This window comes from Thermobia domestica, chromosome 2 (genome assembly GCF_964235325.1).
Source record: "Thermobia domestica chromosome 2, izTheDome1.hap1.1, whole genome shotgun sequence".
Lineage (NCBI taxonomy): Eukaryota > Metazoa > Arthropoda > Insecta > Zygentoma > Lepismatidae > Thermobia > Thermobia domestica.
Window position 1 is genome coordinate 385619848 of NC_137455.1, and position 6857 is coordinate 385626704.

Sequence of the window (6857 nt, forward strand, 5' to 3'; positions counted from 1 at the left end):
GTTTTTGTATATACAGTAAAAGAAAATATTCTTTAACAAACAAATATGTTTCTATATTCTTTGAACATTATCTATGACTTGAATCTATTTTTTAATGGTGTTGAGTATTCGAGTTACATTTTAGTGCCTATTTTACTGCCTATTTTTTAAATTTTAAGTGCCTATTTGCCTGCCTATTTTGCAGGTTTTTAGTACCTAAACATCCGGTCTCTATTATTATTAAGTTTCTGCCTCTTGGCAGATCCTGGGAGTAATTTTTATTTATTTTATTTTTTTAAGGTTTGGGCCTGGAAATGTTTCTTTCACGTTTCTCGATCTCCAGCTTCCTGTTTTAACTCCCAACATTTTGTTCTATTTTTCAAATCATCGATCACTTGTGTTCTTCTTCTTCCTATTCCTCGCTTTCCTTCTATGGCGGTATGAAAACAACGATTTCTTCGTAATATGGATTGACCTTCCTACGAAGGATGCTGGCTAAAAGTGTCTCCCCTTCTCTTCTACTTGTTTTACATCATCTTTGTTACTCTCTCTGTCTATTTTACCTTCCCCATCTTCCTGCAACACCACATTTCGAAACTCTCTAAATATTTCTTTTCTAACTTTCGTAATGTCCAAGTTTCCGAACCATACAGTTCACTGCTCTATATTGTACCAAATTCAATGAATATAACACAAAACATTATTGATTATAGACGCTTACATTATTGTTCATATTTTTTGCAGCTCCTCGCTGCTGAAGGAGAGTCCTTTTTACAAAATCGTTTTCATTCTCAAGTTCATCTGAACACAAATGTTTGCCATTACAACTTGTGCTGACATTCTGTTTCTATAGCTGATCAATGCCTTCATTACACTAAATTATCGTTAGACATGCGTACTATTGATTGGCATAGCTAAAATATACTACTTATTTCATCAAGTTTGGTGCATCTACTTTCTTGAAAAACGCACCCTATAACTTACAATTATTATTATCTCGCTATCAAATGTTGAGCTTTCAAAACATAGCACTCGTTGTACAGTTCATTTCCATCGAAACTTATTTTAAATTTCTGTTGGTGCCGTGCGATAGATAGTAGAGGCTCAACAATTAGAATAATACATATAAGCTTAGCTTTTTTGGTTGAATCGGTTGGATTCCGTTTCAATGTCCCTTTTCAGCATTGAGACTATGTTTGATATGGAATCTACTGCTTAACGTAGCATCAGAACCACATCAGCTCCCGCCGGGAATCAAACACAAATCTCCAATGCCGTAGACACGTACAAGATTAGTCTTTCGTTACAATAAAAATATAAACTTGTTAAAAAGACTAACACCTAAATATAATATATATAAAATATAAATATATTTTATATTTATAAAATATAAATGACATATTTAATTAAATACACGATAGAAATTTTAAGTCCGTGATTTAGTTCACTGATACCGTAGAATGTATTTCAAACCTGGAAACCTAATATCTCTACTTGTTGAAAGGTTTATATACACCTCGAATAATTGTTCACTCTAATGCAGGACTTAAGCTATACATCTTAAAAAAAAAAAAAAAAAAAAAAAAAAAAAAAAAAAAAAAAAAAAACAGTCAATGTAAAAGACGTTCGTAGTTGGCTAAAATATTTTATTCTAAAATATTTATTTAAAAAAGCCAAAGGAATAGCTTTTGTTTTTAACATTTATTGATAATTCTGAAGGAAAATAAGTTAAATTGAAGGAAAATTAGTTTTTCTAATCAGTTTGAAAATACAAATATGAAATTCTCTTATTTTTTCAGAAACGTGGTAGATTTCACTGTACTTCTTAACTTCTGAAAAGACCAGATTAAGACAAAACAGAAATTTTATTTAGTTAAAAAATGCATTGTCGTTTCTATGAAACAAAATCCTTAGGTTCTTTTTTTCAAAAGATCAAATATATTTCAATCAAAAAAAAAAAAAATCTTGTAGGTCTTATGTATGGAGAACTACATACAGTGTAGCTAAACCCAAACTATGAGTTAATTCAGTGTGATGTGCTTATTCCGTAGAAAATACGAAAACTCGATTTAGGGGCCCCTTTAAATTTTTTTTTGTCCCTGATCCAAAAACTAATTGTTGGCCAAGATCGCAATCTTTTGATCCATTTTTTTTTGTATCATTCCTAAAATTCTTCTTTACTTTTCAAATGACAATTTGAAATATCTATAAAATTGACACGCTATATCACAAACCTCTAAATATTGGAGGCTCCTACAACAGTAGTAACGTCTATTGAGCCACAGTACCATCATATCGAATATTATGACCATTAGGTTCATTTCCAAAAAGTGTTTACATGAGTATCACATCCAGCCACGTAGATGGATTGCAAAGATGTAAACGTAATGCAGTTTACCGCAATGGTATCTCGAACTATTCCTGAGATGAATAGCGCTTAAAATGACGCACCTGTGGGGGAATTTTTATGATTGTTGCCTTCCTTATTTCTAGAACATTAACAACACCGTTTGGCAGCTAATTGGAAGTTCTCGAAATTACATAATTAAGAAATGTTGCAAACTTTACTAATGTTCACCTCTCTGGACGGTATTATGATCTTTACATACGTCTCTTGGGAAACCATCTGCATAATTGGATTCGATACTTACCTACATTTTTTTTTTTTTTTTTTTTTTTTTGAAAGAAAGCGTTTTGAAAACTGTTCCTATTGAAATTCATCACATGCTCATATACTAGACACTAAGGTACTTCGGATGTGGATTACCTCTATTATCTGTCTCACCTCCATTATTACTGTTGTGCAGGCCTCCAAACGTTTGTTTGTGATATTGAAACATCCTTAGCTTGTAACACTAAATCATAAATATGGCATTGTAAGTTCTCATATAATATGCAGATTTGAAATACGTAATAATTTAACAATGCCATTTGAAAAATACCTTATATTCGATTAGTAACATTGTTTATCTGGAGGCATTGCAGAGTATGTCAAGTTTCTGTGTTGGTATTTCAATCGTACCAAATTTCTGTTATTTATTAGTCTAAAACAGAAGGCAGTTTGAGTATAAATTGCCTGCCCTACAAATACCAGTATATCGGAATTTATTTATTATTTTTATTTTATTTTTTATTTATTTTTTTTTTTTTTTTACAGATAACCAATATCTCCATCTATTGAAGTATCTGATCATCGGAAAGCTTGGATATCTGCTCAACAAAACGATATCGCAATCAAGAGAACCAGTTAACGGGGCGTCAAGTTATAGCAAGAAAAGTCAGTGTGTCTGGTGTCACCTCGTCACAAAAACACGATTGAGCAAAGAGCCAATATTAAATTTTGTTTCAAGCTAGGTAAAAACATTTGCACAAACATAGGAAATGATTAAACAAGTGTATGGTGATGAGTGCTTATCTCGTACACATGTGTTCGAGTGGTATACGCGATTAAACACGAAAGACATGATTCACGAAATGTTGACAGGATTTAAAGAAACGGAAAGTTTGTGCTCGATTTGTTCCGCACACCTTAACTGACGACCAAAAAAATTGTTCGTGTTGAACATTACAAGGACCTGATTAAAACAGCCAGACGGAACAGAACATTTCTGGAATCGGTTGTAAATGGTGATGACATTTGGTACTTTAAGTACGAAACACAAACAAAACATCAAAGTGCCACGTCGAAGCTCCAGGTTCTCCAAAAGCGAAAATATCAGTTTTCAAAAGTCACGTGAGAAGACAATGTTGATTTGTTCCCACGATTCCAAAGGTATTATACTTCGGGAATTCGTTAAACAGAGTAAACTGTTAATGGTGAATATTATCTGGATGTTATCGAAACGAATCGTTCGGGTAAGGCTCGAGTATCGAGCGCCAAGCAGTTGGTTTTTACTGCACGACAATGCATCATGACACAGAACCGTTGCAGTTCGTGACTTTCTGGCTAAAAAAAAAAAATGTTCTTCCACATCCTCCGCATAAGCCTGATTTATCGCCATGTGACTATTTCCTACTGTATTGCAATCGGTGATTATATTTAGAAAGATGTCAGAAAATAGCTTTTTGGACCAAAAGATCCAATATATTTCAATCAAAAATTTTTTGGTAGGCGTTAGGTTTGGAAACCTACATATAGTGTAGCCAAACCCAAACTATCAGTTAACTCAGTATGATGTGCTTATTCCATAAAAAATGCGAAAACTCGATTTAGGGGCCTGTTAAAAAATTTTGTGGCCCCTGATCCAAAAACTAATTATTGGCCAAGATCGCAATCTTTTGATGATTCCCGTGGTTTTTTTTTTTTTTTTTTTTTTTTTTTTTTTTTTTTTTTTTTAAGATTGTGTTTTTCACAACCAGGGCAGTTCCATCGATTTGCATGGTCTGGGACGAAAATAAATTAATGGTGTAGATGAGAATTTATGTCCATTGCACCAACTTTGACCTTTTATATTAATAATGAGTGATATCTCACTATGAATACAATTCGCGATATTAAGAGTGTGAAGTTGTAAAGATATTTTACAAAATGGTTAATGGCCTTTAAAGAAAATCCAGAGATGAAAGACCACAACTAAACTTGTTCCTTTTCGTAAAAGCCCAAACTCTTTTCCTCCTATGGTGCGAAGCCTCTCGAGCACGGAGCCTGCATTGACCACTCCGCTTCCTCCGTCCAGAGGATAGCCCTGGCCACATTGTAAAGTAATTCGACCGGTTGTCAATAATTATATATTGCTGATGCTGATGATAATATTGTGTTATCCCAATCATTAGCAGCAAATTTTGTAGCATTGCAACAGCTAATAGAGTAGCTCAGTGGCACAAATAATACACTAAATCTGTCGATCATAAAGTTGAGGTGATTTAGAGGTCTGCACGGGCCTGAATTTTTAACCCGGGCCCGGCCCGGCCCGGCCCGTGAATTTATAATGTGAAGCCCAATCCGAGTCTGAAATGTATTTAGATTTTAGGCCCGAACCTGGCCCGAGGCCATGTGATAATCAAATGAGCCCGAAATAAGCCCGGGCTCATTTAATGAGCCTCCGTGATGTGATAATAAAATCAAATTACATTACCTTAGTAATTAACACAAAATTGAATTTTTTAACTACAGCAATTAGAAGTTTAATTATGCAGTTGTGCTTTAAAGGTTCTTCAGAAAGAACGGTCTAATAAATATTGTTGTATAGTATATTTTCAAATTTAGGCCCAAAAAGGCTTGAGAAATATGGTTATATATTTAAAAATTTACGGTCCAAGTCCGAAGTGATCTGAGCTTTGTAGACCCGAGTCCGTCCCGTGGGCTCGACCCGAGCCAGTGCAGACCTCTAAGGTGATTTCAATGACATCATTGTGAAAGCAGTGGCATAGTGAAAAGAAATCAAAGCGGCTGCTTTGTCGTTCAAAGTCCGACAAATTACTATAGGACTTCACAATATTAAGGACCAGTAGCTCATAAATTCACTATGAAAATTGGCTCGATCTACCCACCCACCGATCGCCAAAAAAGGAAGTTCCGACAACTGTAGCAAAGTTTTGTGGAATCTCACAACACAAAAAATAGGACGCTGCCAATAGAAAATATATAATGATTTGAGTCTAAGGACAATCACCCAAAGTTACTTTCTTACTCATTGCATTTAGTAAATAAATGGTCAAACAGCTAATGTTGTTGATTTATTTGCGCAACGAAGTATGCCGTCTAAAAATGAAATGAAATATTTGAGTTTAACATCCCATGAATTACGCCCAGGCTAAGGGAAAGAATGATGATGGAAGAGTGAGTGGAATGAGAATGTTGAAGGGAACGGGAGAATCCCGAGAAAACCTACGGAAACGATGTTGCTCTCTACGAAGTTACATGGGTAGTGATCAAACCAAGGACCCCACACACCAGAGCTAAGCGCTCAACTACTGAGCCACCGTGTTCTCCTGTAAGATCTTTTTGTATTTATTATTTATTCATTTTTATTTCTTACAATTTGATAAATATCCAAAGGTACTAATAGTCACTCGCATGAGAGTAAGTACAATATGTATTTAGAAAGCTAACGGCAAAAGATCTTTCTCTAAATCAAGAAAAAGACAAAGATCAAATTTGATATTTGACCGTCCCGTAGCAAGTTGCAGTTTCTGCTGTGATGAACTTTCCTTAACCTATAGAACTAGTTAACCTATTCACTTTATAATTATCTTCAGGTTTAGTCATTGATCAAGTGCTGAGATATTCTTGGTTTCTTAAACACTCTCTTCTGGAAATTTATATTTTAATTTCAGATATTCAATAAACGAGAAACCTATATACAGGATGTTTCAAAACAACACCAACAACGTTTGGGAGGTGATTCCTGACACCAAGATAAGACTATAGACCAATCTGGTTGCAGAAATGCGTCATTTCGGAGTTGTACGCTGCCGGAAACATGAAAAATATGAAATTTTAAGGTCCATAGCTCCAATACTATGGGACCTACCATAGTCGGGTCAAGACTTCACTTACGAACTAGTATGTGCTCTATCCAAATATCCATGTTTCAGGATCCTGCGGTACTTCCGCAACATTTTTTATTGAGGTAGTTGTTGAGTACTTCAAATAATATGCCCGTAACCAAACTGTCTCTATAAAAATTGTTGCGTGAGTACCTTAGGATTCTGAAACGGATTTTTGGGTAGGGTAACTATTAGTTCCTAAGTGAAATTTTGACCCAACCATGGTAGGTCCCTTAGTTTTGGAGCTATGGACCTTTAAAATTCATTCTTTTTTTATGTTTTCAGCAGCCTATAACTCCGAAAGGAAGCATTTGTGCACCCAGATTGGTATATATTTTTTATCTTATCTTGGAGTCAGGAATCACCTCCCAAAGGTTGTCGGTGTTGTT